This window comes from Podarcis melisellensis (assembly GCF_964234715.1).
Source record: "Podarcis melisellensis genome assembly, chromosome: 11".
Lineage (NCBI taxonomy): Eukaryota > Metazoa > Chordata > Lepidosauria > Squamata > Lacertidae > Podarcis > Podarcis melisellensis.
This window is the reverse complement of record NC_138543.1, coordinates 56,519,542-56,530,885: the sequence shown is the minus strand read 5'-3', so window position 1 is coordinate 56,530,885 and position 11,344 is coordinate 56,519,542. Positions and strand designations below refer to the sequence as shown.

The 11,344-nt window shown below is 41.9% G+C and overlaps 1 long non-coding RNA gene across 1 annotated transcript; it reads left to right on the top strand.

Annotated features, from left to right (window-relative positions):
• Window positions 1–761: 761 nt before the first annotated feature.
• Window positions 762–11,143, top strand: LOC309380291. Its single transcript, XR_014172814.1, has 2 exons — window positions 762–919; window positions 10,845–11,143. It is a non-coding gene; the product is annotated as an uncharacterized lncRNA (long non-coding RNA).
• The last annotated feature ends 201 nt before the right edge of the window (window positions 11,144–11,344 follow it).

The following is an 11,344-nucleotide window of genomic DNA, read 5'->3' as shown; positions in this document are numbered from 1 at the left end:
GAGGGATTTTGCAGGAAGGAAGAAAAAGTCACATGGCTCTCCCTTCTGAAGTGGTACAATCCAGACACGGGTTCTTCAACTAGAACACAGCTAGGAGACAAATAAGGAATTCCTGCATGAACATCTGGAAGAGGATATGCAGAGCAACTGACCACCACAGCTGAACCACAACCTCCTGACCCCCAGTTTTCATTAAAAAAAATAAAAATCAAGTGTAGAACATTTGTAGAACATTTGTAGAATCAGGCAAAGCATGCAGGTACTACTCTTATTTTGTGGTTGGAAACTATCTTTGCCCCACCCTTTTAGTGTTTGCTTTGTCTCCATGCCTAGAAATATATATATATATCTGTGGACCTCAATCAATTCTTGTAGTGTGTCTGAAGTGGTGTGGCAGCAATTAATGTTTTTAAATCGAGGTGAGGAATCCTCATCCTTCATATGGTGGGCTATATTCCTTATGATCCCTGGCCATTGGTCAGGCTGGCTGGGGCTGAGGTACCTCAAAATACTTCATTAGTTTTATTATCTCCTGGCCACTCCTATAGATGGGTGTCTACATCCACTCTATGGCATTTATCCTACCAGAAACTAAGGCATAGGCTCCCAAAGGAGGCAGTGGTGGCCACGAGTTTGGGTGTCTTTAAGCGATTAACAAGTTCATGGAGGAGAGGGCTATCAATGGCTAACAGCAATGATGATGTCATAATCTCGTTGCTGAGCAACAACCTGCAGTGGAGTTGGAGGCCAACCAAGCAGAAGAGTCTCTGAGGTGTACTTGCCTGGAGGCAGAGTCAGCACCTGAAGTCAGGTCCAGTCCTAGGGTCAGACAAACAGCAACCCACATGCTCAGATGGTTCGGGGGTCAGGAATCCAATGATTATGGAGTCAAGGGTCAAGACAAGCCAGAAGCAGCAAGGTAGGGCCAGGAACTGCTAACGTTTTTACCACCATCTGACTGCTGCTGGAAGCTCTGCTTAAGAAGGCTAAAGCCAGCTGGTTCTCATCAGCTCCTTCTCCTCTGAGTCCTTGAAGGTTGATCAGCTGTAGGTGGAGTCAAGCTGCCTTCTCCCCCTTCAGTCTGCTGTTCAGCAGGTGAAGCTGACTCCTGTCCCATGACAGATGGCTGTGCTCCATCTCCATGGTTGTAATGCTTCTGAAGACCAGTAGATGGAAACCACAGGAAGGGAGGGTGTTTTTGTATTCTGTTTTGTTTTTTTTTAATATAATTTTTATTGGGTTTATAATATTCAAAATTCAAATTGCAAATACATGTTTCCATAAATCTAATGGACTCCCCCCATCTTCCGATCACTGCATTCTCTGTAAATCCAAAACCTCAGCAATTTGTTGACTTATTTTAAACATAATAATATATCTTCCATTTTATCGTGATATCTGGTCTCTAAACATTTCAATCCAAATCCATTAATTTTTAGTTTCAACACAATAAAATTATTTCATTACATCACTTCTGTCTTGTTGTGCCTTATTTACCAATTCAAAAATTTACCGATACTGAAGCTGTACTTTCCTAGAGAGGAGCATTTTTTAACATTCATACAACTTATAATGCTTTTTCAAATAGTCCTTAAATTTTTCCCAAACTTCCTCCGTTTCTTCTTCTCCCGAGTCTCGAATTCTGCCAGTCATTTCAGCCAGTTCCATATAGTCCATCAGCTGCGTCTGCCATTCTTCCAATGTGGGTAGATTTTGTGTCTTCCAGTGCTTTGCCATCAAGATCCTTGCTGCTGTAGTAGCGTACATAAAGAAAGTTCTTTCTTGGCCACCCTCTGGTCTACCATGCCCAGGAGGAAGGCCTCCGGTTTCTTGGGTACGGTAAATCTAAGCACCTTTTTTAGTTCATTATGTATCATCTCCCAGAAGGCCTTCACCTTCGGGCAGGTCCACCAGAGGTGTAGAAATGTCCCTTCCTCTTCTTTACATTTCCAACATTTATTATCAGACAGGTGATATATCTTTGCAAGCTTGACTGGGGTCATGTACCACCGGTATGTCATTTTCATAATATTTTCCTTCAAGGCACTACATGCCGTGAATTTCATTCCGGTGTTCCATAACCTTTCCCAGTCTTCAAACATAATGTTATGCCCCAGGTCCTGCGCCCACTTTATCATGGAGGATTTAACAATCTCATCCTGTGTATTCCATTTAAGCAGCATGTTGTACATTCTCGAAATTAGCTTAGATTTTGGCTCAAGCAACTCTGTCTCTAGTTTCGATTTTTCCTCCTGGAAACCCACTTTTTTGTCCACTTTAAAGACTTCCTGAATTTGAGCATAATGCAACCAATCTCGCACCTTGTTTTTTAACTTTTCCATACTCTGCAACCTCCATTTATCTCCAATTTTTTCAATTATTTCCCAATATTTAGGCCAGTGGGCCTCCATATTGAGTCTTTTACGTGCTTTGGCCTCCATCGGTGAGAGCCACCTCGGAGTTTTACTCTCCAATAAGTCTTTATATTTTGACCAGACCATAAAAATTGCCCTTCTGACAATATGGTTTTTGAACAATTTATGAACTTTAACCTTGTCATACCACAAATATGCATGCCACCCAAAAGCATTATCAAATCCCTCCAGGTCGAGGACATCGGTGTTCTCCAACAAAATCCAATCCTTCAACCAGCAGAGGGCTGCAGATTCATAATATAACTTCAAGTCCGGCAGGGCAAACCCCCCTCTTTCTTTCGCATCTGTTAGTATTTTAAACTTTATTCGGGGCTTTTTGCCCTGCCAGACAAATTTAGATATATCCCTCTGCCATTTTCCAAAACATTCCACCTTATCCACGATCTGGAGGGCCTGAAACAAAAATAGCATTTTCGGCAATACATTCATCTTTATAGCAGCTATTCTGCCCAACAAGGAAAGTTTCAGTCTTGACCATGTTTCCAAGTCTCTTTTGATCTCTGACCAACATTTCTCATAATTGTCCTTAAACAAATTCAAATTTTTGGAGGTCAGGTACACCCCTAAGTACTTTACTTTTTTAACCACATTTAGTTCTGTTTCTTTTCTGAACTCCTCTATTTCAATAGTTGTCAAGTTTTTTGCTAAAACTTTAGTTTTTTGTTTATTCAGCTTGAATCCCGCCACCCGACCAAAGTCAGAAATTAATTCTAATGCTCTTTTAGTACTAGAGGCTGGCTCCTGTAATGTTAATACCAAGTCATCTGCAAATGCTTTCAGTTTATATTGTTTCTCTCCGACCACAATTCCCTGTGCCAACCGGTCATTTCTAATCATGTTCAATAGCACCTCCAGGACTGAAATAAACAGCAGAGGAGATAGAGGGCACCCCTGTCGTGTCCCTTTTTCAATTTTGAACTCCTCTGTCACCACGTTGTTTACTATCAATTTAGCTTTTTGTTCTGAATAAATTGCTTCTATTCCATTTTCAAACCCCCGCCCTACTCCCATCCTTTCCAAATTTTTCTTCATAAACATCCAAGAAATGTTGTCAAAGGCTTTCTCCGCATCAATAAAGATCAACACCGCTCTTGTATTTGAATTAGTCTGTAAAAATTCCAAAATGTCAATGATGTTTCTTTTGTTGTCAAATAAATGTCTGCCTGGGAGAAAGCCTGCTTGGTCCTTATGAATCACTTCATTTAATACTTTCTTAAACCTGCTTGCCAAAATGTCTGCAAAGATTTTGTAATCCACATTTAGGAGTGAGATAGGACGGTAGTTTTTAAGTTGAGTTTTTTCAGTTTCTGATTTTGGTATCAACGTGATGAAAGCTTCTTTCCACGTTTCCGGTGCCTTCCTCCCCTCCATAATCTGGTTACAAACTTCCAACAATGGTTGTATCAATGAATCCTTCAATGCCTTGTAATATTTGGAAGTAAGTCCATCAGGTCCCGGAGACTTGCCCAGTTGGAGGTTCTGAATGGCGCATTCAATTTCTTGGATTGTAATATTACAGTTCAGGGTTGCTCTCATTTCCTGGGGTATTTTTTGTAATCCATTACTTGTGACAAATTGGTCCACCTCCGAGCCTTTTTGTGGCCTTTGTGAATAAAGTTCTTTGAAATATCTCTGGAAGCACTTTCTAATTTCCTCGGGTTTCTGAACCATTCTCCCTTCAATCTCTAGATTTGTAACTGTGTTAAGCTTTTGTCTCTTTTTCAACTGCCAAGCCAACAACTTCCCGCACTTATTAGCAGATTCAAAGGATCTTTGTTTCATTTGTTTAATTTTCCATTCCACCTCTTGATTTATCAGTTTCGAATATTGTGCCTGGAAAAACTTCACTTCTCTCAATACTTCCTTTGATTTAGGCCTGGATCTCAGTTTTTTCTCTCCTTCTCTTATTTTCTCCAAAATCTTCTCCTTCTTTTCATTCCAGAGCCTTTTTTTAATCGTGTTCTGCTGTATTAGAAACCCTCTCATAACTGCTTTACTTGCGTCCCAGGTTGTTCTTTTTTCCACATTTGTCTTTAAGTTTATTTCAAAATAATCCTTTAAAACTTTTTGGGCCTTCTTAACAATCTCCTGATCTCTTAACAAAGCGTCGTTCATTCTCCATCTGAAAGATCCGGTTGTATTTAATCTCAATTCCATTCTCAAAGCATTGTGGTCGGAGCAGGTTTTTGGGCAGATTTCCACTTTTCTGGTCTTAGGTGCCAGCCCTCTAGTTATCCATATTTGGTCAATTCGCGTCCATGTCATGTGGACCTCAGAAAAGAAAGTTCCTTCTTTCCCTAGAGGGTTCTTGATCCTCCATATATCAATCAAATCCAAATTGTCAGTCATTTCGAAAAAGGTTTTTGGTAGTCTGCCGTCTTTCGTTATATTAGCACTTTGCGACTTATCCATATTCACTGAGGCGACGCCGTTCATATCTCCCAACATGATAATGTTGTTGTAATCCAAATAGTCCAGCATAGTCTCATGCAGCTTCTTGAAAAATTCCGATTTTCCATCATTTGGGGCGTATATTCCTAGAATTAAAAACTTTTCTCCTTGTGTCTGAATTTCAATTGCCAAAATTCTACCCTGTTCATCTTTGAATACGAATTTTGGTGACAAGTTCTCCTTTGCATATATCACCACTCCTCTTTTCTTAACTTTGTCCGATGAGATAAATTCTTGGCCTAGCCTTTTGTTAATTAGCACTTTTCTGTGGAGTCTTGTCACATGTGTTTCTTGCAGGCAAATAATGTCCAATTGTTCTTTTTTCAAAATATGAAATACTTTTCTCCGTTTTTCTGGAGAATTCCCGCCATTTATGTTCCAGCTGAGAAGCTGTAGAGACATCCTGGTCTACTTCTTAGATATCACAGTTGGGTATCTAATTTGTCCTCCGTTCCCGAAGGGCCTTCGGGTGTTTTTGTATTCTGGACCTGCAGGCATCAGTTTGGTCATTGTAAGAATGGGAGACTGAATTAGATGGGCCACTGGGCTAATCCATCAGGCTGAAGGAGTGTCTCCACTCTCATCATTCAGCCTGGACACTGAGGTCCAGCTCTGAGGGCCTTCTGGTGGTTCCCTCCCTGCGAGAAGTGAGGTTACAGGGAACCAGGTAGAGGGCCTTGTCAGTAGTGGCACCCGCCCTGTGGAACACCCTCCCATCAGATGGAAATAAACAACTATCTGACTTTCAGAAGACATCTGAAGGCAGCCCTGTTTATGGAAGTTTTTAATATTTGATGTTTTATTGTGTTGTTAATATTCTGTTGGGAGCTGCCCAAAGTGGCTGGGCAAACCCAGCCAAATGGGTGGGGGGTAATAAATCATCATCATCATCATCATCATCATCATCATCATCTTGCCTGATGGAGAAAACTTGCCACTATTTTGTGACATTTGGCTCAATCCTAATAAACCAAACTATGAATTTTGTTTTTTGTTTATGGACCAACACTGGTACCTTTAAATATATATAACAGTAGCTTGAACCTGTGTTGGTTTAATCCCAGGATCTCCAAATACTACCAAACCGGAAGAGCTGAGAGTTCCCACCAATTTCCTACCCAGATCTGAAATGTTCTGCCATTGCTTACGACAAAGCACAATATTAGCTTGAGCATTGGGAAATGTTGTCTCAAAAGCCTGTGTGGTGTGGTGGTTAGAGTGTCAGACTTGATGTTGTTGTTGTTTAGTTGTTTAATTGTGTCCAACTCTTCGTGACCCCATGGACCAGAGTACGCCAGGCACTCCTGTCTTCCACTGCCTCCCGCAGTTTGGTCAAACTCATGCTGGTAGCTTCGAGAACACTGTCCAACCATCTCATCCTCTGTCGTCCCCTTCTCCTTGTGCCCTCCATCTTTCCCAACATCAGGGTCTTTTTCAGGGAATCTTCTCTTCTCATGAGGTGGCCAAAGTATTGGAGCCTCAGCTTCAGGATCTGTCCTTCCAGTGAGCACTCAGGGCTGATTTCCTTCAAAATGGACAGGTTTGATCTTCTTGCAGTCCATGGGACTCTCCAGAGTCTCCTCCAGCACCATAATTCAAAAGCATCAATTCTTTGACGATCAGCCTTCTTTATGGTCCAGATTTCACTTCCCTACATCACTACTGGGAAAACCATAGTTTTTACTATACAGACCTTTGTTGGCAAGGTGATGTCTCTACTTTGTCAGTCTAGAATGTAGGAAACCAGAGTTCAAATCCCCACTTGGTCATGAAGCTGAGTGAGTCACAGCCTCTGAGCCTAACCTACCTCACAGGATCGTTGTGGGGATTAAATGAAGGGGGGGAATCATGTGCGGCACCTTGAGCTCCTTGGAGAAAAAGGCTGGAATATAAATGCCACAAATAGATAAATACCGAAATTTGCATGTAGGGCTCAAACTGCGCACTCAAATATTTGATGAAGCAATTGCCTGTCATTGAGGATGCTTTATGTTCTTTTCCTAATCTTCCATGTCATCATCCTGTTTTTCTCAGTACTTATTATCATTAATAAGGTTTCTTTAAATGCATTAGCTGGTTGCCAGCAAAGCCACTTCCAAATGCATTCGTGGCATTCAGTTCATAAAAGGAAAGATCAGCCTTTCATCTAAGCTGTGGTATCTCACATCACTCTCCTCGCTTTTTCTGTTAGAAACAGCATCTTTCTTTTTCTTCCTCACAGTGAAAGAACATGTCTGCAATCTCCCAATGCAATCTGCAATACTGCACGGGCATCTGTGTATATATTATTCCCTACTGTAATTACTAACTGATTTAGATCTATTGATTTGTCCTAAACTGACTGTGATCATAAACATACTATGAAGCCGGTTGCCTTTAAGGAACCTTGAAATGTAGGATGGGCCCATGACACACTTTTAATTGGGGGAAGAAAGTGTGTCATCTTAGCTTAATCCATACGTGTCGAAGCAGTTCATTTGTAATGGCGTTTGAACTGAGTCTCATATTCTATTATCTGTCTATGCAGATGAGATGAGTGAGAAAAGCGACAACAAAGGGCCAGAAAGTACTATCATCAGGTACTTCTGCTCTTTAGCAGGGGAGAAATTACCTCAGCACCCCTCCCCCTCTTTTGGAGAAAACTCACTTTGGTCTTTCCCTTTAAAAAAAAAATAATTATTGGTTTTTATCATACAAAATTATAAAACATACCACACAGTTTATCACAAATGCAATCTTATTGGACTTCCATCAGCACCTCCGTCTTAATCACTTCTTATGCATTTTCTAACTTAATATTGCCTTTACATCTCTTAACATATCCTCTCTCCTTCTGCATTTTTACAATATTTATAATCTTATTCCTCACAGAACTTCTTGTAAACCTACAAGCATCGTCTGGTCATCACAAATACATTTTCAAATAATCCGTAAATTTACTCCAGTCTTCGGTGAATTTCTGATCCCACCGGTTTCGGATCCTTCCTGTTAATTTGTCAAGTTCCGCATAGTTCATTCATTTCATCCTCCATTCTTCCATCGTTGGTAGATCGTCTTGCTTCCATTTTTGAGCCAATAATATTCTTGCTGATGTTACTGCATATAGAAAAAGCTTACATTCCTTTCTGTTTATATCATTTCCAACAATACCCAAGAGAAATGCTTCTAGTTTCTTTATAAATGTATATTTCAACATTTTTTTCAGCTTGTTATATATCATCTCCCAGAAGCATTTCACCTTTTTACATTCCCACCACATATGATAAACTGTTCCCTCTTTTTCCTTACATTTCCAACATTTATTACTAACTTTATACATTTTTGCTAGCTTCACTGGTGTAATATAAATATACCATCTATACATCATTCACTTTGGTCTTTCCTAAGATGAGTCCCATGGACTGCAAGAAGATCAAACCTATCCATTCTGAAGGAAATCAGCCCTGAGTGCTCACTGGAAGGACAGATTGTGAAGCTGAGGCTCCAGTACTTTGGCCACCTCATGAGAAGACAAGACTCCCTGGAGAAGACCCTGATGTTGGGAAAGATTGAGGGCACAAGGAGAAGGGGGCGACAGAGGACGAGATGGTTGGATAGTGTTTTCGAGGTTACCAGCATGAGTTTGACCAAACTGCGGGAGGCAGTGGAGGACAGAGGTGCCTGGCGTTCTCTGGTCCATGGGGTCACGAAGAGTCGGACACGACTAAACGACTAAACAACAACAAGATGAGGAGGTCTGGGGATCACATGGCCAGGATATGGTTACCAGATTTTTTTCCAGCAAATCTGGGGACACTGATGTTGTTTTTTTTGGTTTTGGTTTTTGAAGCTGAGTAGGAACAGGGAGTCAGTAGTGGAGATGGTGAGGCAAAAGACCCTGGGCCCAAGCACACATGCATATTGTATAAAGGTGCAAAGCCCTTCTTTTGCACCCTGTGAAACATAAATGTGCAGTTTTTTTAAAAAACTTGGCAACAGCCGCCTGCCTGCAACTCCTGAGCCTCCCCCAATTAGTCAAAACAAAGGGGGGAGGGGGCAGGAGATCTGTACCGCCAGATGTCCCTGGTTCCCCTTCAGCAGTGGCAGCAGCAGCGGCAGTCAGCAGCCTGGAGCCAGCCTGGTAGCGCAGTTGGTTCTGACTGGCTTCAGGAGCTGCTCGCTGCCGTGGCACCCGCCATTTTTCCTCTCGGGAAGTCTCTATATGATGTGTTGCACACAAGACACACCATATGGCGACTTCCAGTGAGAAAAAAATGGCGGGCATCATGGCAGCGAGCAGCTCCCGAAGCCAACCAGAACCAACTGCACTACCAGCCTGGCTCCGGGCTCCTGAGGCTGCCACTGCCACATTTCCCGGGGACAGATTTGCAAATCTGGGGACATTCCGGGGACGGAATTTGTCTGGGGACAGATTTGCAAATCCAGGGACTGTCCCTGGGAACCGGGGACCTCTGGTAACCCTAGGGCAGGAGTGCCCAATGGGAAGGCGCATTCAGGACACTGGTGTCATATATCTAGAAATTAGTAAATGCCAGGGTTCCGAATAGGGCTACCGTATTTTGAAGAGCAAAGGAGGACACATTTGCCGACTCCTACTTTTAACTATGGGTTGCTATGACGACTCTTATTTTACATACTCATGAAAAAGAGGACGTGCTCTGGAAAAAGAGGACATATGGCAACCCTCAAATGGGGATATGGATTAAAGTACCAGCTTCAGAGCTGTGCCACACAGGGAATTCCCGGGTTGGCATATGCAAACCGGCCTGGCTGGCTTAGTGTGTAGAGCAAACCTATTAACATGACAAAATATGTCGATGGGCCATCTGAGAGCATCCTTAGCTCTTGAGTGAGATGTTATCAAGGTAATAGGGGGTGGAGTGTTTGAAGGGACAGGAAAAGGGAGTTTTCAAGCAAGGGTTGCTCAGAAGGAGAAACAGGAAGAGGAGCTGAGATCCATCTTTGGAAATGGCTGGCTGCAGATAGCTTTTGCTGTTGTGTCTTGAAATGGCCATGCTGGAAGGTCTGGACTCCCTCCATGCCGACTGAAGATGTAGATAGGTGAATAAACCATATTTCTTAAAGCCACGACAGTCTTCTGCCGTGACTTCCATTCTCCAAAGGGACACATACCCTGGGTGGGCACCTGGGACCCCATGGGCTCTTGCTACCATTTGGCAGAGAGTGTGGGAGGCGCCCAACTTTTGTAACACTACTTAGGTCAACTGGTTTCTTGGGCAAAGCAGATTTTTTTGCAGGGAGCCTCTGATTGGCACTGCCCCCCCCAGCCTTCTCCACACTGTAGAGTTATTTGTTTGATCATAGAATCATAGAATTGTGGAGTTGGGAGGGACTCTCAGGGTCATCTAGTCCAAGCATGAGATTAAGAGTCTCATGCTCTACCAGTTGAGCGATCCCTTCTTTGGGATGTATGTATGTGTTAATTTGATATAGCTGGCCTTCAGTGTGGGCAGGTAAGGGAAGTTAATAACTTAATTGATAGCCACCCTGAGGCATTATTAGGTTAGAGGCACACACACACACACACACACAATTTTTATTCATATAAATATTTATAGACTATTTCATTAAAAAAATCTAAGTGGTTTATGACAAAAATGCATAAAATCATGCAATAAAATCATAAAAAGTTACAAGCAGACATTATTAACAATTGTGAAAAAATGTACTCAAAATTGCCTGCACAATTTGGTGGAAACCACTTTTTTCTGGGGGGGGCAATACATCAATCTACACAGTTCCCACTTTACATAAATGATCATTTACAAAAAAATAAATGTCTTTCAAACCTGATCCCCCCCCCCCAATTTCTACTATGATGATTTAGTTTGCAACAAATTTTGTATCAAAAGCAGATACCTTCCATCTTATAGGCCAAATTGGTCAACTTATCAATTTCAACTATTTCAGGACCCTTCAAAATTCATTCCCATATAGGTGGAACCTTGGGGGCAGGTGAGATGTATTTCCATTGTCTGACACCCGGCTGCAATTAACAAGATTTTTCTTCTGTTCAACAACCATGTCACCCACCATCAAATTAAATATTGCCAGCATCAGAGAGAGTGTGAGGTCTGCCTCAACCATTAAAGTGATCTGTTGGAAAATAAAAATCCAAAAATCCTAGGCATATCAACAACCACACCGCATGTGCAAGGTGTGCATTTGCTGCCGAGGACTTTGCAACAAATTTTGTATCAATGAGAGATGCATTCAGAATAAAAGTGAAGAAGACATTTTTGGTTCAAGAGAAACTTTCTCGTTTTCAGCCCTTTGGGAGAATGCATAGTTTTGAATTCACCCTCTTCCCTTTGATTCATTTTCTCTCGCTCGTCGTGATTCATTTCCTGGCAAAATGCGGCAGCGTCGCCACGTGACCTCCATCTTTCACTGCTATATTTCAGTACTAAAAGTGAGCAGGAGCTTAAAATCTTCAG